At 39.1% G+C, this 23,834-nt stretch overlaps 1 protein-coding gene across 3 annotated transcripts in view; it reads right to left on the bottom strand.

Moving 5' to 3' along the window:
- Positions 1–8,825, bottom strand: part of LOC135704625 (probable serine/threonine-protein kinase DDB_G0267686) — a 158,625-nt gene extending 149,800 nt beyond the window's left edge. For 2 of the 3 annotated variants that reach the window (XM_065226098.1, XM_065226095.1), the window contains exon 1: positions 7,633–8,825. The gene's annotated coding sequence lies outside the window, so the exon portion shown is untranslated. The remainder of the gene's footprint in view (positions 1–7,632) is intronic. The other variant, XM_065226096.1, reaches the window with a different exon arrangement.
- Positions 8,826–23,834: the final 15,009 nt, after the last annotated feature.

The raw sequence follows: 23,834 nt of genomic DNA on the forward strand, positions 1-23,834 counted from the left end.
CAAAAAAACATTGTTCTGAAAAAATGATCATGATGACCCATCCTACTATACACATCATGTTCAGATATTGCTACCATTTTCATCTCAGATTTAAGTGCGTAATCTTTTATTGCGATCATTACGTCCAGTTCAATACATCCAAGTTGGTTACTAAAAATAGAAAAAATCATTACGAGAACTTTTGCACAATTATCTCGACTCCATGCGTGGGAAATTGCTCTGGATAATTACACCTTTTCCTGTTTTCCAAAGATTTGATTCTCGATCGTTTGCATCACAGACAAGCGGACAAGCATTGTACAAAGCCATGGTTCACTCTTCACCAGTGTTCCGGCTTCTCCACACAATCTGCCTGTGCTGATTTATTTCTGAGCGCGCAGCCTAAAGAAACGATTATTTCTCGCTCTAATGATGATAATTGTAAACAAATTTGAATTTCAATCCCCAATAAAATGCAATCCCGCAACATTTGCCGGGTTGAAAACAACATTCAAAATCCAAAGCCCCATGCCAAGGGATCACTAATGGAAACCACCTACGAACGAGCTCTACAGCTGAGAAGAGAGATTTCTCAGTCTGCATTTCTCGATGGGTTAGGATGTGAGAGAGTGTTGGCAGATTGACGAGAGTGCTCCGATTCGTAATTGCTGCGACTGGCTTCTGTGGTTGTGTTGCTCTTTTCCGAAGCCGGTTTCACGCGAGCGGGGTTTCGAAATGGGGATCAATGAAAACTTAATGATAGCATTCGAAACCCCGATTCGATCTTGATCGGTGTGAAGAATCTCACCGTCGCCACCGCTGCCGCCGCCGGCTGCCATTGCCTATGCTTTCATGTCTACACCATGCAATGGAAAGGTGAAGTTGTTGAGGTCTGACACAGGGCGATTAGTTTTTTTTTTTTAGTTTTGGGTGTTGCTGTTTCGAATGCTACCAGATGACTTCTCAAGCATTGAATGTTACGTAAATCTGCATGCCTAGCCGTACTGCAAGCCAGGATTGCACTCTGTAGACCATCGCAAGCCTCGCCTCGATTCAAGAATGTGTGAAATTGTGGTGATCAACTATTGACAAATCGAACTCAGTAAAATTGGTTAGGTTGTTGAAATCAATCATGGAAAGGTAATCCGAGGATCATGAAACGATTCAAACAATCCGGGCATGGTATTGTAGTTCGAAGAAGCAGAAACGATCAGCTTTATTGCGATTATTCCATTCCGCGTCAGACCGCGCGGGGTCACAGGCGGGCTCCTATTTGAAGCGGAACATTTTTATTTACAACCGATAAGCCCACCATCATACGAGAGTGCACGAGCGTGTTTGGTCGGAATATGCTTCCAATCTCCCGTCCGATAGCAGTGTAACAAGCATCAGCAGAGTATGGTATGAATAATTAGCGGTTAATTGTTATTGACCAATTATCTAATCATAATACAATACAACAGTCTGCGGCGGCGTTGAAAAGTGGCCGCCTCGTTGGAAGCGGCTCAACTATTTCATTTTTAGTATTAACGATTAGCTGGTTGGCCGAACGATCGCGTGTCCACCACATCGGAAAACAGCAGCAGCTAATGAAGGGGTTTCGAGAAAGGAACAGAAATTTCTTTCCCGACACGGTTGAAGGGATCAATAATGAATGGGTGCATTGATGGTCGTTTTTTGTGTTTTCTGCTCTGCGGTAGGCCGCTCTCGGGGTCTCCGGTCTAGCGGCAGACATTCTGTCTACTCATGTAATGATGGAGGGTTTTAGTATAAATTTGTTGTGTACGTAACAGTTACATTGCAGCATGATGTGAGTCATTGATCGTTTGAATTATCGATAGTCGCCTAACTGTGCGAGTATTCATAGAAGTTCCGAGGAATGAAAGGAAATACTCAGAATTTCGGGGAAGTTTCGTGAACAGACTGCGGAATAGTAAGGTTAGATCTGAGAGCTTCTTTAACATTTCGGCCACTCTGGCGGATCACTCTGCTTCAAGAAACCTGCAGGAACTTTTAAGAAATTCTAAGATCTTCAGGGAAGTCGAGAAAACTTCAGAAAAGTCCAATGATCTTTAGAAAAACTGTCGATACTTTATAGACAATCCATGAGCTGCTGAAATGCTAGGTCTAAAGATCTTCAGATAAGCTCAGAGACAAGATTAAGGTAAGTCAAAATAGCTACAGGAATCTCCTTTCGGAGATGTTTAAAGATCTGTAAAGGTCAGGATAGCTTTATGAATTGTAGGAGAACTTTGATAAGCTATTGAAAATCAGAGTAGTCCAGAGAACTACTGAGAATTTTTTGAAAACTTCATACAAATTTTGGAAACATTACAGAATTCCAGAAATTTTCAGGGACGATCTTCGAGATCATCAAAGAAGAGAACCTTAGTGCAGTTCAATTAAGTTAACTAGAAGCTCAGGAAATATCCAAAAACTTAAGCATAGTCCAGAAGATTTTAAGATATTTTCATTATTTTTTTGAAAGAGGATCAGAAAACCTCAGACATCACAGACATATTCGACGTGGCTGTTGAAGTTTAGCCGGTCATCGATAATCACTCCCAGGTATTTCAACATGCGCTTCGAGGCAAAGGCGTGAGTTGGACCAAGGATGGAGCCTTGTGGGACTCCCGTTGTGATCCTAATCGATCTCTGTCCCATATCTGTCTCGTAGACCAGAACCAGGCTCTGGCTTTTCAGCTGCGCTGACATCGACCGTTACCACGGTGCAATATCGATCTCGTCTTCGCTTCTGTTTGGACGCCTTCTCGGCTCTCTCGGCCATTGTCCGAATTGCATCCACCGTTGATCTCCCTTTCCGGAATCCAAACTGCCTCTCGGACAATCCAAAACAAACGCTGATAGGGCTGATTAGGTTGAAGCATTGTCCCTTTCAATTGACGATGTTATTTATCTCCGTTGAATTTGCGATAACGAAATCTCTTGAAAATTGAAAGTCAATCAAAACTTGTATGTACAATTCAATGCAATATGTAATGCTATTTTTTTTATTTTCAAAGAATAAATGCTGCTGACAATGAAGCAATGTTTTTATTACAATTGCAAAAACAAAAGAAACAGGTTTTCCGTGGTAAAAATGATTTTTCCAGCAAACAGAAATTCTAAACTAATTATTCCTAGTAGGAGTATATTATATTAATGTAAAGGATTTAAAATGTAAATGGATGAAAGACCGTGTGCGTTGAATTGATTGATATTTGAATGAAAAAGCACTTAAAATCGTCAATTGTTAATTTTATCCCGCATGCACATTTTACCCCCGCTTCCCCTAACATTCACATTGTAAGATTAACAATTGTTCATAGCGTAGAGTTTGAGAATTCATGTTTAAAAACTTAAAAATTAAACAACTTTGTCTCAGACGTCATTTCGTTCAGAAGTGTCGTTTTTGTACTACAATTTATTGGAAAATTACAAAGACGCAGTTTTGAAAAAAATACATTATTCAAAATGGCAGAATTTTTGTAAAAATGTGAATGATTGCCCATAACATACAATCATGCAAAATTGTATGCAAATCTGAGAAACGCGAGTCTTATTTTTTATCCTATTTGTCCTGGATCTGGACTCTTGGAGCTCTTCAAAGATTTTCTTTAGAATTTTCTCAAGAATTTCCATTGAATCATCTAAATATGTCGACAGAGCTCGCTGTAGAGCTCTCTCTCTCTCTCTCTCTTTGGTATTGCCATACAATTTTCTCCATAATATTAAATTTGCAATTCTCTTAATTGGGTTCGCTGTATTTTCTAAGCATGCCTTAATGAAATTCCCTGAAGTAAACTATGCCCAGTGTTCACTCCTGAAATTCCCATGGAACGATCTCTAGAATTTCTTCTAAATTTCCACTCAGAATTCTCGTGAAGTAGTCCCGTAAATTCCTGAAAATGCTCATCAGAATTCCCTAGGACCTCATGGTCTAAAAAATATTACATGAACAGTAGACTGATGCAAGAATTGACATTTTCGCTCCACAGTGCTCAAACGGTTCCAAATCGCGTCCTGATTAGTCTCCCAAAATTTGAACTCATTTAAAAAGAAACTGACTTGGCACAAACCATTTGAAGTTAATATGGAAATTACTATAGGAAAACCAAATGTTTTGTTCATATCCATCTAACAATTTACCATATCGCTCTGCTTTTAAAAATGATAACTGAGCTCGTAGAAAATTTTCTCAGCTACAACTTTGTCCTGAACCACTTTTCAATATAATGTAAGCACCAAAAGTTATCAATAATTAAAGCCACTTATTCTTACGATTATGCTCAATCAACTGTTCAGCAGGCAACATTGGTGTTTCTGGCGCTTGGAATAGAGGACAAAAATCATGGCTACTATGTCACACTGCAAGATACAGTGTTGCTGACAAAACAGCTGCTTGATCATGCCAGAAGATTATCAATCTCTTAAACAATTAATAATTATTTTATTTGACGTTTGGCTCAACAATTATATTCTGCTAAGTTGAAGCTGAGAAAATTTTCCATAAGTATAGCTTTTGAATTTTTGAACAGTGCCATATGGAAAAGGGTAAGAAGACAATGAACAAAAAGTTTGGATTTCCCATAGTAATTTCCATATAAACTTCAAATGGTTTGTGCCAAGTCAGTTTCTTTTCAAATGAGTTCAAATTTTGGGAGACTAACCAGGACCCGATTTGGAACCTTTTGAGCACTGTGGAGCGAAAATGTCAAAATTTGCATCAGTCTAATGAACAGCCTTCACTCCTAAGTATTCCTTTGAAATTTGCCTGAAAACATCGTTGGAAAATTCCTTTAAACTCTAGAATACTCCATAGAATTCTTTTGAAACTATTCTCAGAATTTTCATTGAATTCTTTTGGAGTCCAGATTTTCTCTTGGAAATCTGCCCAATATTCACTAAGTATTTTCCAGAAATTCTCATGGAATTATCCCTGGAATTTGCTCTAAATTCGACTCAGAACTCTCTTGAAATAGTCTCGTAAATTCCTATAAATGCTCCTCAGAATTCCATAAGAACTCATATTAACTAAAAATGTTTACAGGAATATCCTTAAAACTTTCCTAACCCAAGTAACAATGTTGGCTTCATCGTGGATTTGAAGAGGTTTATAAGGCTTATAATGGAATTGAAGACAACATTAAAACCATTGGAGAGTATTCCTTTGAAATTTACCTCAAAACATTGTTAAAAATGTCCTTGAAACTTTGGAATGCTCCACAGAATTCTGTTGGAACTATTATCATAATTTTCATTAAATTCTTTTGGATTCTCGATCTTCTCTTGGAATTCTACTCACAAGTACAGTTCCCTTAGAAATCTTCTCAAAATTACTTTACAATTTCAGTCAAAACTCTTTGTCAAAATTCTCTGTGAAATTTCCTCGGAATCCTTCTCAGAATTCTGTTGACAATTTTCTTTGAATACTACTCAGGTTTCCCTTGGATTTATACTCAGAACTGAAGTTCAACAAAACTAACTTAATAAGCAATCTTCAGATTTCAGATCAAATGTTCGTTTCCTCTGAAATTATCGCTAGAGTTCCCGAAAAATTATCATTGAATTAATTCATTTATGTTCATACACTGTTAAACCACAGACAAACAGGCATAACACATTGAATATTTCTCACTGTAAAACATCGTCGCTAAAACATTACCGCCATCTATTGAGTACACTATGGTAGGTAGTACGCAGAACAGATGGCGGTAGTGTGTAAACGTCAAGCGTAAGGGAATTGACTATGCACGCCACAGGTGGCGGTACTACCAACTACGATACTTTTAAATTTACCGTTAAGTGTCAAGTCTGTTTGTCTGTGGTAAAACCTTTATTTTCGAGCCAAATTCTTGAAAATTTCTCGAAGTCTGGTATACTAAAATCCGGGGTTTCAAAAAATTGTCTTTGTTTCAGAACCCCTAAAAAACAATTGGGTTGTTTAACTTCGAAAAAATATACCGATTTTTATACATCATCTGATAGAGCTTCGCTTTCTGAGCACAACCATATTTTTATCGATCCTGTAGACATTCATTTCGATTTTTAAATCAAGATTTAAATTTTTGATCGTTGACACTAAATCTATTCATTGACAGCTCACTCCCATGCAAAGTCCCACCAAGGGGCGCTAAAATGGTGATTTTTGCTAATGTAAGCGTACTTATTTAAAATAGTTCTAGTGTTCCAAAATTGATGAAATTTTGGATTTCAGTTCCATTTTTAATGCAGATAACGAATATGGATTTACCTCAATATCCCTAAACAACCCAATCCAAGTTTCTGAATTGTTATAGGATGTTAATGAAGAGAAATCCATTCTAGAATTAATATGTTCAATGTGAATAAGGAGGAAGTTAAAGATGGTTGTAAAATGTTATTAAAATCTTGAGAAGGGTCCTTGTATTCTTCAATATATTCTAATCTAATTTCCCCAAATGAGAATTCTAGATAAACAATTCAAAAAGTCCTATCTGCATTTATCGATTCTCTTCAACGACTTTCTCTTTCATTAATAACTCTGCTGCAAAACCTTTTCCTGATGCATTTGACGTTTTGGACGCTAGATAAAAACCTAAGTTATGCATAGTCGATGAAGAGAATCGATCAAAGCAGATAGGACATTTTGAAATGTTCATCGAGAATTGCATAATGCTTGATACCAGGATTGCTTCAGCTCACTTGCTGTAAAACAATGTTTTTCGGAATTATGAAATCCTTACAATAAGAGGTTGTCAAGTATGTGTTTGACACATACCTAAAACCTGTCAATATTGCTTTCATAGCGTCACAACTTGCGATTTAACAAATCGTGAGCGCGCACTCTGAGTGATGAAAGCGAAAATGACTGGTTTTAAGAGTCAAACACATACTGTACAACCTCTTCTTATAACTTAAAAGTACAATCATTACAGCATATAATTTCCAAAAACAATTTTGTATAACCAGTGAGTGGAAGCAAATCTGCTTGATACGAGAATTTCAAAATTACCTGAGAATTCCAGGTTTTTCCAGGAGAAATAGAATTCCCTGAGGATTCCCGGTTTTCCAGTTTTTTTTATCAAGGTAGTAGGCACTCTATACAAACAAATATTGAGCACAAGCCCATTCCCACTGCTAAAATCAACTCTTTCTGGCCTAAAACGTAACAATTTATACAATCTGGAGGAGGTACGGGTACGCATTTCGATGCCGCAGAATTCCGCGGATTAAAACGAAATTTGCACTTGAAACTTAAAGCAAACCTAAAACATAGTAATTTTTACACGTATCCGAGTCAGTATTCCTTTCACGATGGATAATTTATAATTCGTTCAAAATAAAAAAAAAATCGAAATGGATAATTTTTCATATAAACGCTAATATTGTCGTTTCGATATGTTTCCATAATGAGGCCCCAGATATCTCAATTTTCCACTTTTAAACGAACTTTATCGCGTGAAATACAAGCACTGTTTTCGAACCAATTCCAAGAAAATGTGTACGCTTTTTAGTGTGGAAAATATTCCCTTTCAATTGACGGAAAAAAATACCGACCCCCTTCATCTGTACAGTCAGCAACCTCCCCATCAAGGTGGGGCCACTTGGCTGCTCTTTCATCATAGTTATCGCACAGGAGTGAAGAAAAATCATTATTGTGTTAGGACCTACCTGCGATCACTTGGCTGCTGTTATTTTCCTCTGCTGCCGCTCTTCCACGCGACGAAGGCGACACGCACACACCGACACACTAGTCCACCAACACTATCAACAGCTGAATTTTCCGAGGAACGTGCTTTCGAGGGTGGTGAAAAGCGACAACGACGGACGGGAGCAACCCCAAATGAACTAACACGCATCAAAAGCGCATATCACCTTAAAATCGCACACACTATCACGTAGCAAGCAGGCGTGTTTGTTGTTATTATTACACAATATTCTCTCCCACCCTGCTCTTCTCTTTCTTTCAGCACATCGAAGAGCTTTCGTTGGTAGCGAAAAGCTCATCGAAGGAGGCGCTCTCACTTGCCAAAATTTCACGCTCTCTGTGCGAGCAACACACGATCGACGGCGAGTCACTTCCTCTCTCTCTCTTTCTCTTCTTTCTCCGCGACGTTCCGTGCGAGTGGGGCCTCAAATTGACAGTTGCATTCACATCACAAACCTCCTCTACGGGAAAAGCCAGCATCAGCCAGGACACGGGTGGAGATGATGCTGGGGCGAGCTGAAGCTGCTGCTCTCATCGTTGCTGTTTTCTCATCTCGAATCGGTGAGCTTGCAGCCGTTTTCTTTCTTGTGTGCCACTAACATTTATCCCAACTCACAGATGTCAAACATACGACTAAAGAAAAAAAAATGCAATAAATCGATACAGCTGAAAATTCACTTTTGCACTAAGGATCTTTACGATGGACTTTGAACTTCAGTAACAATTCCGATCGATGTAAAATACTCGAAATCATTTCCAACTTACTTTCAAAACTAAGCAAAAGCTGAAACCTTGACCCCATCGGAGATAGTTTTCGATCCAGACTGGGTCCATTTTTTGCGTCGGATCCTTGCAAAGTCACTGACAATCTGCCCTTTCGAGAAAAAAAACGGATCAACCGGATGAAAATCAATGCGGCGGTCACTCCTCGGTCTTCAAACTCAAATTATCTAATTTTTCACTCACTATGCAACAGTGCAAAACCATTACCGGGAGTAATTTGGAAAATAAATCAGGCACGAGAAAAACTCAAACGAACGCAATTTCAGGATATGATGATTTTTCCTACACTGCTGAGAGAGTGTTCTGAATCAGGAGGGTAGTACTACTAGCCGAACGGTCGTCGTCCCGCGGGTGCCACTAGGCCACATCTTTTTCTGACGGTGAATCGATGGAGACTGGCGGATCTTCTGCTTTGGGGGGACCTCTACCGAGATGAGACTGGGCTTTTGTAACTAGTTGGGCTTTGGCTTCATCTCATCTCTCTCCCTCTCTATCTTTATCTCGTTCGCATCCTCTCGCGGCGCGGTTCAACAACATTGTAGGCCTTCAGAGATGCTTTGGGTGGCTCCTCTGAAAGTTTTCGAGAAAAGCCCTCGCTCTCTTTCACTGTCACTATTAGGTTTGGTAAGGTTAGCTTTATTTATGAGACTTTCAGGTCGCTAAAAGGAGTTTGGGGTCTCCGGATAGATAACTTCGTGCGTGTATGTGAAATGATGTGCACGGACGATGAAACCGACTTAAAAGTGAGTTGTATTTTCCGAGATTTTCCTGGAAAAACTTCTGGAATATGAGGAAAATCGAGAGAGGTCCAGTCAGTCAATTAGTAAACTCCTGCACAGAGTGTAATTTTCATCGGAATTCTTCATATTCGAGCAGTTTTTTTTTTCCTGGAAAAGCACGGAATATGTTACTCACTTTGTGAGCAAATCCTCTTTTGATAAAGTTGAGCCGAATTCAACTCACAAGTAGGTTTTATAGTCCGTGTGGGGGTTAACTGAGATGGAAAAGCTGTCGTTTCGGGCGAAATAATATCACAAAAGCTCGTATAAAAAAGCTTCGGTTTGAGAAAAAAAAACTGATTCCGAATGCTTTGGAAGTTCATGTTGTTGCAGGGTGGCGGAGAACAATTGAAACACGGAAAAATGCTCACCTGAAGAGTACATGAAATTTTGAGAGAGCTCATGCCTGATAGATGTTCTTTATTTAACCCGTAAGAGCCCGAGACAAACTTTTTATTTTTAATAATGTGTATCCCAGAGATGCCATGATTAAATTGATTTTTTTTAACATCATTTTGGTGAGCGGTTCTTACATCTGTTGGGCAATACTCCCCCCCCCCAGGCCCCTCCCTCTTTGTCGTATATTCAAGAATTTGTTGGCACGGAAGTGTTTTTTTTTCAATCTATATCATATATCCTACTTACCATTGCGACAACATTTTTTTTTCGTGGAACTTTTGGAAATGACAGAGACCATAAGGCCATTTCAATTGTTGGTCTTGATCTAATCTAATACAAACGCAGCCAGTACGAGGAAGCTACCTGGAAAATGATTAGGTTTTTTTTTTTCCTTTGTTCGGGACATAACACTACTGCGACCAGTAATTTGATCTATTGTAGTATAGCCCGTGTCTTTAGTTTAGTGCATGTCGTATTAAATACTCCATCACTATTGAGAAATGATGAAGTATTCGGTGTTGATACAGTTGTCATTCTTGCCTTCATCGCAAGGAATCGATTCTAAATGAAAGGTCCCGCTATTTATACCCTTCGGAGTGTTGGAATACCCTCCAAAGGCGCGCCCCTTTGTCAGTCGAAATGGGATTCCTTAGCAATAAAAATAAGCAATGACACCGATAATGACCATGCATCAGAACCCTAGTCTTAACCACTTCAAACTGGGGAACAACGAATAGAAGATTAGGAATCACATAGATGAAGACTAACTAACTCATTTTTTCCTTGTTTCAAGATCATCCTCGGTACAGGCAACCCGAGGACTTATCACTATCAACAAGGCATAAAAAGTAACAAGGACTAAGATGTGTTCCTTTGATTACTGAAAAATCCTGTACCCCTAGTTTGAAGTAGTCAAGACTAAGATTCGGTGGTAGATCTTACATCCCGTAACGTACCACGAAAAGGTGATCTACCCACGTTACCGGGTTGGTTAGATAACGCCTTCTTGTCAACATTGATGTTTGCAGAATATCTTTAATAAGACACAAACATCAAAACGGCCAGGCTTACTGCGTTGCATTTACCGCAAAGATGATTCTGTGAAATGATGTTGAAATGATGAAAAAGTTTAAATAAAACTAGGATTAACTACCCCATTACCGCTATTAACAACAACCCGCTTAGTCTTTCTTAATTCAACGTAGTTTAGCCACCGACAAACCGACATGAAACTTAATTCTGACTTATGCCCGAAAATCGAAAACCGATTTAAATGTGCAGTGATCCGAACTGTCAAAATCATAGGATTTTTTTATCTAGATAAAAATAATTTGTCCAGAATAGATCAGGCACGAACCAATTCATAACTTTTGCGTGCGGGTTCATGGCTTAGCTAAATATTTCCTGCGAACACGGAGCCAGATGTCAGTAGGGTAAACGCTCCTATAGTTGTGGTACGTTAGAAGCGTTAGGTTCCTATAGTTGTGTATTGAGTCTCCATGCACAACTATAGGAACCTAACGCTTCTAATGTACCGCAATTATAGGAGCGTTTCCCCTAGTGTGCTTTGGTCAGACATTTTATTGTTTTTGCTATGGTCATTCATGTCGGTTTGTAGATGGTTTAGCACCAAACGGAATGTTATTATTACACTTAAAAAAATGTACACGTCGCTATTATGTGGTTCACACTTAATTTTGCGCAATACGTCAAACACATGCATTTCATGTGTGATCCTTATGATATAAATTGATTTCTGAGCAGCTACTTGTGAAACATTTAGATGTTTTGATTCTCACTTATTGATATTAACAGTCTCACTCACTACCGTAAAATGATCTATTCTTGAAATTATACTGTAAATCATAACTAATTTGAGTGCCTTACATTTAGGTATTAAATGTAATGTATTTTGAAACGAAGTTTTATTTTCCAATGTTTATTTTCTTATTATGACAGTAGATAAACATAGTAGATAGATCGGGTTTTAATGATATTGGGAGAAGTATGTTATACCATAGAGGTAACTCTAAGACCACTGGGTCCCGAAGAAAATCATTATTATTTTTGGCTCACTCAGTACCAGAACAACGGTCCCAAGCAGTCCCAAGCTATTTCACTCACCCCTGCATGTTCTGCATGAATCCACACACCCCTGATGTTATCTGTCAAACTTTCATAGCGAATCAAAACAAACATAGTGTAGTAATAGAATTTCAACTAGAATAGGGTACGTTAATCGTTTGCTTGGGACCAATAGGCTACTAAAGTGGTGAGCCAATTTAAAATCGTTAGTTTCGTATTGATTGTTGGTTATACCCCGTTCACATTATAGCCTATATCACGTAATATAGGCTGTCTTGCAATGAGCACTCATACGTAGGATTTCCAGTGATTACTAGATGTATGAGTGCTCCTTGCAAGACAGCGTATATCAAGTGATATACGCTGTAATGTAAACGGGGTATTAGAAATATATTAATTTTCCTTCCGACATATAGTCGATTCCGAAAGAATCGATTAAACTCATATCGAAAACGGCAATGATGAATAAAGAAATGAGTGTAAACAAAATCAAACAAAAATTCCTTTAAGCATTTCCTGTAACATGTCACGAAAATCATAGCTCTCAGAATATCCTCCGAAACCGATTTCTCCGTACATCAATCGACTACTCCACCAACGCTGGAAACAAACTGAAAATAAATCAATTAACATACCTTCCCCACTAAAAACCCATACCTTACAACACTCCTGGATATATTGGTTTCAAACGTCCGGCCACGGGTTCAAAATTTAACATTTACCTTGTAGATATTTGGCTTCATATCCAAACCAGGGTTTTTATCTTGCTCTCTTGAAGCTGATAGGTTGAAAACCAAAAATATTGTTTTTTACTTTTGCTAAGCAAGCATCCTCTTGAAATGCAAAACACTTCGAGTTTGTATGTTTTTCAATGTAGCGCAGATTCATGAATATTATAAATGAATGTAGCATGCAATGCACTTGAATTTATTATGGGGATTTGCCTGGATTTTTATTTGGATTATTTGCCCCGTAACGTGGGTAGATCACCTTTTCGTGGTACGTTACGGGATGTAAGATCTACCACCGATTCCTAGTCCTGACTACTTCAAACTAGGGGAACAGGATTTTTTAGTAATCCAAGGAACACATCTTAGTCCTTGTTACTTTTTATGCCTTGTTTGATAGTGACAAGACTCGGCTTTGTCTACCGAGGATGATCTTGAAACAAGGAAAAAAAATGAGTTAGTTGTCTTCATCTATGTGATTCCTAATCTTCTATTCGTTGTTCCCTAGTTCCTGACTACTTCAAACTAGGGGAACAGGATTTTTCAGTAATCCAAGGAACACATCTTAGTCCTTGTTACTTTTTATGCCTTGTTTGATAGTGACAAGACTCGGCTTTGTCTACCGAGGATGATCTTGAAACAAGGAAAAAAAATGAGTTAGTTGTCTTCATCTATGTGATTCCTAATCTTCTATTCGTTGTTCCCTAGTTTGAAGTGGTTAAGACTAGGGTTCTGATGCATGGTCATTATCGGTGTCATACCTTAATTTTGTTGCTAAGGAATCCAATTTTGACTGACAAAGGGGCGCGCCTTTGGAGGGTGTTTCAACACTCCGAAGGGTATAAATAGCGGGACCTTTCAATTAGAGTCGGATCCTTGCGATAAATGCAAGAGTGGCAACTGTAAAAAAATCGAATACTTCATCATTTCTCAATAGTGATGGAGTAATACGACATGCACTAAACTAAGGACACGGGATATACTACAATAGATCAATTTACTGGTCGCAGTAGTGTTAGGTCCCGAACAAAGGAAAAAAAAATTATGGGGAATCTTTCATCATTCCATAGATAGAAACATGAGAAATAAGTGTGTAAAACACATTGTATCAATGTAGAAAACACATACAATCATTGTGATTGATCAATTGTACAGGCAAAGGTTAAAAGACATGAATCTGACGTGCACATTTTTTTGAGTGACAGATGGCTTCCAAATTTATTTACCTTTCCATAGTTCTGATAAGGGGTCGCGAAATATTCGTTTATTGTTGAAATGCAAAACTGCTTCTGGCGGCTCAACTTGGCATACGGGTTTTCTTAGGCCTATTAGCCATTGAAACGCAATTGGGATTCTCTTTGGCCTATCGAACGGAAAGAAAACTAAATTCACGTGCGTCAATTGTACGCTTCAAGTAGTATTCTTCTTTGCTTCAAGTGCACCTTTTGTTTTCGAGATCTTATTTATTTTAATTTTTTTTAACAATCATAGGTGACCCCGGGAATGAAAAATAAAACACTTAAAACGAAAATCAAGGATAAAAATGAACTTTATTAATAAAAAAGGGAGAACCAGAAAATGCTGCTTATACTTTGTCAATCCGTTTGAAATACGACTTCAAAAAAAAAAAAGAACATTAAGTTATTTGTCGGAAAGGCGCGATCGGTTTTTGCTGCAAATACTTGCAGAAACGGAGAAGACACGTTCACTGTCCGTCGAAGTCGGCTTGATTGTCTTCATGAGATTCTGTGAGAGTCGCCCGTTGAGTTCAAACAAAGTTGTAAAAAGTTGTGTCCCGGTCAGAACTGGTAGCTTCGTGCTGGATGCCAGATTGTTATTATTCAGGAACTTCATAACGGGCACATGCTCTTTGTCCCGTCTCTCTCCAATTTTCTTGAGGAGCGCATCATACATTTCCTTGGAAATTGGAGTGTTCAACTTTTTCAGCTTATTGAAAAGAAAGCTCAGGCTTCCCTCAGATGCCAGACTTACGGGCTGCAAGGTGTTAAGCAGATTGCGCATAATCTCAACGTCCTTGTTTGTCAAAAAATGGGCTTGGCCAAGCTCTGAAAGCGCTTCTTTGATACATTCCCATATCCTAATAAATCGCTCAATCATGGTTTCGGTACTATTCCAGCGTGTTTTGACGTCCAGCAAGAGGTTCAAGGGCTTTTGAAAGGATTTGATTGTTTTTTCTTGCAGCAGAGCATTCTTAATCGGAGATTTACGGAACATTTTCACGACTTTTCGGACCTGCTTCAAAGTAACGCCAACATTACTGTTGTACAACCCTACCCCCGATACCATATTCGTTCTCAAAATCCTCCTCAACATCTTCATCATCATCATCTGCTCTTTTGAACATTTCTTATACAAAACATCACACACTGTCAAATAAAGACTGCGATTGTAACACAATTGATGCCAATATCCGGACATCCTTCTGTCTGGCAAATATTAGCGCTAGTGTAAGCATTTCTTAAATTGACGCTTAATACCCCATCCATCCGTGTTCCGTGACCGGACCGAGGTTTCCAGCCTCGGTCACGGCTACACGAATCCGGGATGTTGTCGGCTGCTCTCTCCTTGACTGCTCTGCCGCAGTTCCTGCTGCTACTGCTGCTGCTGCTACTGCTGCTGCTGCTACTGCTGCTGCTCCATCAATTCGTCACAAGAATGTCTTCAACGAGCTTAGGTACCTCATATTTTACCTGCTAACCTATCAAAATTCTCTAACCAATTGAGGAATCCAACTTAAACTCCTGCGCGCCTGGTGGCAGGAATAAGCACTAACCGACGGTGATAGGTCTGTGACAGCCCTTGAAAATTTCATTGATTGTTTGCAAAATTGATTAATTTCAATGTAATTTCATGCAAATTTCTTGTTAGAATGGATTAAGCTTGTACAAAATGCATAAAAATATTTTGTAATGCATTGTTCCTAAATAAAAAGCTACTTCAAGACTTATAAATTTCAGAAAATATGTTAAGGTATGAAATCATCTGCCGATTAAAGAGAAGACGAAGTCAGCCGACTAAATCCATCGACGAAAAACTATTAAATAGGCCGATTGCTCGGTGTATCACCAGACGAAAAACGATTTAATCTGCTGATTAATACACCAACCGAAATTAATTACTAGTGGCAATAGATTTAGTCGGTTGACGAATCGGGTGATTTGGATGATGTTTGTTTATTTGGAAGATATTTTCGAAACAAAGCACTTTAAAATTCAGCATTTCGTACCATTATTAAGAGCACTACTTTTTTGCTCAGATCATGTTTTGACTTCCACAGAAACTCGCTAGAATAAATAGAAAATAATAGTATTCGGTCGCAATTTCAAAAATGTATTCAATTTGACACATTATTTCGGAGTTATCACCGCTGCGATTGCAGCGCCCCAGTGGTCGATTCAAACTTGGATTTGTCAATGAGATTCCGTTTACATACGGACTATCACGCTTCACGCTCACTCGATTCTACTCATTATTTATTCAACACTAACTTTATCTACTACACAGACTATGGCTTATATCATGTAATATAGCCTGTCTTGCAATGAGCACTCATATATCTAGTTTTCACTGGAAATCCCATGTATGAGTGTTCATTGCAAGACAGCCTATATTACATGATATAAGCCGTAGTCTGTCCGGGGTATAACGAGTCAGCAAGCCGTGCGTGCAGCCTGGTAAACAGAGGTCAACGCTTCACTCACTTTCGGACCAGCTCTTCACAAGGTAAGTCACACACATTCCAAACTTGACCATGACGGCGGCAGCATCAGTTGTAGCCCCAAACACATCATTCGGTTGGAATCCAAAATCCACCAGAACCTTTTTGACGATTTCCACAATCTTGTCGGCAGGAGGCGATCCAGGGACCAAAACCCAACCAAGATTGATCATCACATCGTCCGTAAAATGTGTGTTAATGTTGATGTACCGCATTATTGCCCATGTTGATCCATTCCGAATCCGATGTCATGTCTGGCCCAACCGGCTTATTGGTATTAGTGAAATGTGGAAATGTTTAGTGGTGTTCGTATTTCATCGCAATGTTTATCTTTTTACACGAAACAGCTGTTTTCTGTGACGACACGTCTGCCATTCGCAGTATGGAATGTTGTGCTGCCGTGACATCGTCATTCGCTTGTTCAGCAATGTTTACAACATTTTTGCTGCTAACACCAGCAAGCTGCCTGTTGTTCCAGACCTTGTATGATTGATTGACATACACTCAAAAAATTTCACACGTTTGATCGAAGTGTTTATACACTTGATTTTCTAAATGCACAATCAGATTTACTTTAAGTGTATTTCAACTTGGTTCAATGTGTTATACACGTTAATTTATAGTGTTTCAAACTTTGAAATGTTGAAAATCTTTCACTATCTATTCAAGTGTATTGCACATTGAATCACGCTACTGTTCAAAACAGATGGATTTAAAGTGTTTTGCATTTCAATACGATGTGAATTGCTTGCTCAGAAAGGTAAACATCGATAACAAGAGTTGTGACTTTATCCTATCAACCTGCCTCATATATGAGAACAACCGTGGCACAGTGAGATCGAACGAAGACTCCGGCAGCAGCATACCACCCCAACAGTCCATGATCGAATCCCCAATCAGACCCATTAAAAATATATGTGAAAGCTCTGGCATCTGGCAGTTTTGTTTATATATTTGTCGATTCATTTTTAGAGTCGGTAAAGTAGAATTCTATAAAGTAGAATATTGTAGAATATTGAACTATGGTGTGCAAAGCTATTGATATCACCATATGAGGCACATAGAATCCAAGTGTGTCACAATTCAAATCCATAGTGTTCAGGCATGGTTCATAGCATAAGATTCACACATGAAATGGATGTGTTTCACAATATGCACAAAATTAAGTGTGAGACACATGATGATGACGTGTGGAATTTTTTGAGTGTAGGATCCATTCGTCTAGAGTAAGACTAACAGATTGTCCTTCAGCAACTCGCTTTTGAATCTCCTGCATGGTTTTTGTTAAAGAGCCTGAATTTACAAAGAGACGACATGTCAAAATTGGAACAATCGATTGTCTGTCAAAGTCATAGGAAAAGTCATTCCAATCGAGCAGAAGACCTGTCAAATGGATAAGATGTCGCCTCTTTATAAATTCAGGCTCTTTAGTTTTTGTCTTAGCTTCACAATAGAGATTACAAACCAGCTTGATAACCGATGTGTTGCTTGTTCGCAGTTTCATTCCTCGGGCAGTAATCGATTGGCGTATGAATTCACTGTTGGTTATGCCCTGGTATGCCATACGTGCTGCTTCTTCATTCAGTTCTCGTCGTTTCACAAAATTCATCATCGATGGAATGGCGGAAGCTTTCGAAGAAGACGGTTCAAGTTGCTGGTTGGCTGATGCTTGAACCTGACGCTTTCAAAATATGTTGTGCGTCTGCTGCAAATGACGCAGCAGTCCGCTCGTTGAAGATCCCTTGCACTAAAGAACTTGCAAAATTGGCATTGTGTTTTTTTCCGCGTCAGAAGGAAGTTTTTTGAAATATCGCCAAATAGCTGATTTGTGAAAATCGAAATTAACAACAAGAAATGTATTATCTCGCTTAAAACTTTTTGGTATCACCTGCAGCAAAACACTAAACTGTATTGAATCCTTAAAGATATATTATTTAATTTCACCAACTGTAATTGATTAATGGAAACAGGCTTATGAATGGAGTCGTTTTCCTCAACTAATGAATGATGGAATCATTTGATAGATAGGAATCAACATCATCGTATCATGGCGGTATGCTTTCAGGCGGAATGGTCAAGTGTGAGTGCAGTCTGTGGTGCAATCATACTGTCTGATGACGTCAGCGGATATACGGAGTAGCTCGTTTTATCGCACTCACAGTCAATTTTTCGAAGATTTCTGCAGAAGATATGTTCAACTGACATCAAATTTAAACAACAAACCAAACAAACCATTAATTCATCCCTGTGTGCTAGATAGAGAAAGACGAATAAACGTCAAAAAGGTCTCTTGTAGCAACAATCAATTCGAAACTAACGATTTAAAATTGGCTTACTACTTGACTAGCCTATTGGTCCCAAGCAAACGATTAACGTACTCCATTCTAGTCGAAATTCTAGTACTACACAATGTTTGTTTAGATTCGCTATGAAAGTTTGACAGATAAAATGAGGGGTTAGTGGATTTTCCTATGCTTCGAGCGGTGAATCGATTAGCTTGGGACCGAAGAGAGTACCAGAGCTGAGCCGAAAAATTGAGCACGTTATTTCGGGACCTTGTAGTCTTAGAGTTACCTCTATGCTACAGCCATTTGTTGAGTGTATTGCCCATCACAGTGTATACGTTATGTTATAATATTGAGGTAACGTTAGGCTAAAATCAAAACATTGAGAAATATAACGCATCACTTAAAGAAATACTTCACTTCGCAACCGATGAACCTTTCTGACAGCCATATGAGTACCCAAGTAGTACCATATAGTCGCAATATAGCTTGTTTATACTTGCTTGAGTATGGTTAGTTGGGGAATCCGATGAAACTGTCACTTCTTGAAACTAATCCCTTTTGTATTTCTTTTCGCATCTCTACATCGATTCAATGATGTACGGAGTTTTGTTGAAAATTTGTTTTCGTTGAAGGAAGTATCACAACACAGGTAATTGCTAATAGATATGTTTGCAGACAGTGACAGATGGTAGACATGAAGATCCAGTGGAAGTCCCCGGCAAAGGTGTTATATCCTGGACAAATGGCAAGTTCTAAATTTGCTGTTGTCGTCATCATAGTCGCCGTTGGAAGTACCATTCGTATATTTAAAATTAACCACCAACCGCAGAAAATGAATTATCACGTATCTATGTTGTTCATTACACCAAGCTAGTCGCTTATCATATTTTGTCGTGCAGTGTTGTGGTTTTGAGATCCTCGATTACCCTGGAAGGATCGTTTTTACTTACTGATCAGAAAATCATGAGTAGTATATTCTTATATTCTACATATTTTCATATAAACATATAATTCATTGTGTAGGGATGGGCCTGATTGAAGCGATTTGGATGGGGAGAGTGGAATTGTCAACTCCCTGTTTTTAACGTTTCGTGAATTCAAGGTGGACTCTTCTCCCCACTCATTGGGACATCCCCTCGTATGATAGCTTGTTCTGTATCGGGTTGGAACATTTTTATCATTGGAAGGAGATTCTTCTCGCTCCTATGGATCACGCGTAAGTGCGTCTGCTTACGGGTCCACCCTCCATTTTTGGCCCTTCATACAATGGTAAATTGAATACAACCAGGTATCGTATTTGATCAAGTTAGGCATAACATTTGATAACGGCACAAAAGCATTTGTAAACAAACATTCTAAGGGCCTTTACACGCGAACCAAAGTACGCCCACGCGAACCAACAACATCATCGGATAGGAGCAACTATCACCTGTCCGGAAGTGGTATTGGTTTGCGTGGGCGTACTTTGGTTCGCGTGTAAAAGGCCTTAGAAAGTTTGTTTACAAATGCTTTTGTGCCGTTATCAAATGTTATGCCTGAAGTCATACGCGGTGGACAGTTCACTGTCTAATGGCTGTGCCCTGCAACAATGAGTGGTATCCTTTACATACATTCATACATTATTTAGAACTGTTTATTTATGGCCTTGATCGTTCGGATTTCGCATATTATTAAAATTCTATTTTTGACGTTGGATAACGTCTTTCGGCAACATACGGGGGTACAAAATTGAAAACAGTCATTTTGGATGCGTTACGAAAAATTAAAAGATTTTGAACGATAATAACTCAACCGTCTCTCGATAGATTTACGAGATAATGGCATCAATCGATTGGAAATATTTCTACCAATTTGCTGAACGTTTCAAAACTATTGATTTAATTCTGTAAACTATTGAAAAATGGTTAAAAGTAAACCATTGTCTAAAGATGGTGAAAATCGATTGATTTTTTTATATTCTTATACTTTCTCCAACCGAGACATCAGATGCGAGTATCTGACACCTCTGATATTTTCTGTTCTACTATATAAGCGTCCAACAAGGTCGCCCGTTCCATCATTGTCAACAACATCAGCCCAACAAAACGGCCCTTTTCAGGGCCACCAAACTTTCGCAAAAGAGTTATTAAGGAATATTCCTAAAATATAATATACACAATTAAGTACAACACATAACAGACGTTATCCAACGCCAACCCTGCGGTCGTATCTAGTATACAACCCTTCCAACTTTTTTAGAGTCGATTAAAGACATTTTTACCTGTTTGTTTTTTTTTTAGTTTGTTAGCATTGAAAGGCCGCCATTTTGCAAATTTGTTTTTAAATTCATCGATCGCCGCCTAAATTAACTGATTGGTAATGCAACCCCTTTGATATTTTGGAGGTCAGATAAAGGGTGATACGGTCAAAATATGGTCAATATCAACTTGACGTATTTCTTTCAATTTTGCATTTAAAAAACCTGAACACCCCTCATTTTGAAGGTGTGTGTGTGTGTGTAGAATGTTGCTCCTATTTTGATTTTGGAATTCACTCTTCAGTTGTCAAAATGCCGTCCAAGCAAGAAAAGCAGCGTATCAAAATTTTGCTCGCGCATCGCGAAAATCCGAGCTACTCGCACGCAAAGTTGGCAAAATCGCTAAAAGTTGCCAAATCAACCGTTACAAATGTAATTAAAGTGTTTGGGGAACGTTTGTCGACAGCCAGGAAGTCTGGATCGGGGGGAAATCGAAAACCGGAAGCCGCTGAGACGACAAAGAGAGTTGCCGGTAGTTTCAAGCGAAACCCTAACCTCTCTCTCCGAGATGCCGCAAATAAGCTGGGTGTATCGTCTACAACCGTGCATCGAGCCAAAAAACGAGCCGGACTATCGACTTACAAGAAGGTAGTGACTCCAAATCGCGATGATAAACAAAATACGACGGCCAAAGCGCGATCCCGGAGGCTGTACACGACGATGCTGACGAAGTTTGACTGCGTGGTAATGGACGACGAAACCTACGTCAAAGCCGACTACAAGCAGCTTCCGGGACAGGAGTTTTATACGGCAAAAGGAAGGGGAAAGGTAGCAGATGTTTTCAAGCACATGAAACTGTCAAAGTTCGCAAAGAAATATCGGGTTTGGCAAGCCATCTGTACCTGTGGCTTGAAAAGCAGCATTTTCATAGCTTCCAGGACTGTCAACCAAGATATTTACGTGAAAGAGTGTTTGAATAAACGTCTGCTGCCTTTCCTGAAGAAACACGGTTGTTCCGTACTGTTTTGGCCGGATTTGGCATCTTGCCATTACGGTAAAAAGGCCATGGAGTGGTACGCCGCCAACAACGTGCAGGTGGTTCCCAAGGACAAGAACCCTCCCAACACGCCAGAGCTCCGCCCAATTGAGAAATACTGGGCTATTGTCAAGCGGAACCTAAAGAAGACCAAAAAAACTGCTAAGGGCGAGCAGCAGTTCAAGGCAAACTGGCTTTCTGCGGCGAAGAAGGTGGACAAGGTGGCTGTACAAAATCTGATGGCAGGGGTCAAGCGTAAGGCCCGGCAATTCGGATTTGGAAAAGCGGAAGCCTAACTGAATATTTTTCCTGAATTTTATACTAATTGAACTTGAAAAAGAAATTTAATTTGATTTTTTAAATAAACGATTTCACCGATTTACACGCGTTTTCCCTTGACCAAATTTTGACCGTATCACCCTTTAGTCGCTATAATGATAGTCTGGTGGATAGAATCGCGGGAACCAATTGAGCTGTCAAATAGTGGAACCAATCGAGCAAATCACGACCAACGACAGAAAAGAACACATCAGCTATTGCGAATAAAACTTCGGAAACCCTTTTCTCGGGACTCAAGGCTGGCCTACGCAAACTAATACCATCTTTGGGTTGGGGAAAGTTTCCCCTATCCGATGATGCCGGTAATTTGCGTTCGATTGGCGAGGAAAGAATAACCAACGTTTTGTTTATAAAAGTTGATGGTACCTTTTCAATTGTTGGTCTAAAATATATTGAATAGGTTCCGCTTTTTGACAGATCGAAATTCTATCCACCAGACTATGAATATAGCGGCCACACAACAAATAATTACAATGAGAATATCGCAGGTTGAATTCTTGATTTTTAACTTTTTTTGGTAACTTCCTTGGGAGTACTCCCGCTCTGGTACCACTTCCAAATTTGGCCTATTTGGTGAAAAATGTTTCTTAGCCTTCATACTGATCGAACCTTTGGTGGCCTTCCAGAACGTTGTCCAGGTTTTGTTTAGGAGTCGCCCCTTTGTGAGGTGGCTTCTAACTGAACTGAATTAAGAACAATTGTGAAATGAGAAAAAGCACATACTTGATTTAGTTAAAATTGATTCTCATTACATGTATTTGTAATTATATTTCTTCTTAACAGTTTGCTATTTAGATTATCATAGGAATAATTGAATGAGTAGTTATTTCTAATTATCATTTAATATTTCTGACTTTTTTTTATTAGTGTTGAGACATAAACAAGAGACATTTTCATTATAGCTTTGAGCGAACAACTTTCGACTAGACCACAACTTTACTTACCTTACAAAAAATTCCTACCAAATTCGCTAATTACATATGACTAGGAGGATTTACATCACATTTCAAAAAAGGTCACATGTTCATTACATGATTAATTAGTACGTCGTTCAAGTAGCTAGTTAGTAGTTTACTGGTACCGGGTTGGTGTTACTAGCACTCGCTCCATCATCAGACAACGACTACACTTGTATTTTAGTAAAATTAATCCATTATGATTTTTGCATGGCATTTACGATTTCCGTTCATTTGACTTGAGTTACCTATGATTATTGTGCATTAGCAAGTGTGCGGCAGATAAAACAACATGCTCGATGACGATGGGAGACACACACATGCACACACGATTGGCTTAGTAGGAAAACAGTCTCCATACTGAAAGAAGAAGAAAACACACGATCAGACTCTGGCAATGGAATTAATGGCGAAATGTGAATTTAATGAGAACGTCGGAGCTTACATGGAATGGAGAATATGAGCAGGAGTAATGATGACCCTGACCGGGCGCATGTAAGATCGCGCGCGCACCCACGCGGGTGGATTTACTTCAGTTTACAACAACTTCCATGTCGGCGGTTAAATTTAGATCCGATTCCGATTCGGACGCGCGGCAGCGGATGCCAATTATTTGAAATGGAAGGTGTTTGGTGTGTGTTATGAAATGACTTTGGAATGATCGCCTAATGGTGCCTATGATGATGATGATGATGATGATGATGATGCGGCGGGGATCAGCTACCGGAACGGGAGTACTGGGAAGCTTGCCAATCGGGGATCGGTTTCTTTTACGGGCAGAAATAAACCTTTCTTCG

Source organism: Ochlerotatus camptorhynchus, unplaced genomic scaffold, assembly GCF_037179485.1.
Source record: "Ochlerotatus camptorhynchus isolate MF236.1 unplaced genomic scaffold, CSIRO-AGI_Acam_v1.1 ptg000244l, whole genome shotgun sequence".
Lineage (NCBI taxonomy): Eukaryota > Metazoa > Arthropoda > Insecta > Diptera > Culicidae > Ochlerotatus > Ochlerotatus camptorhynchus.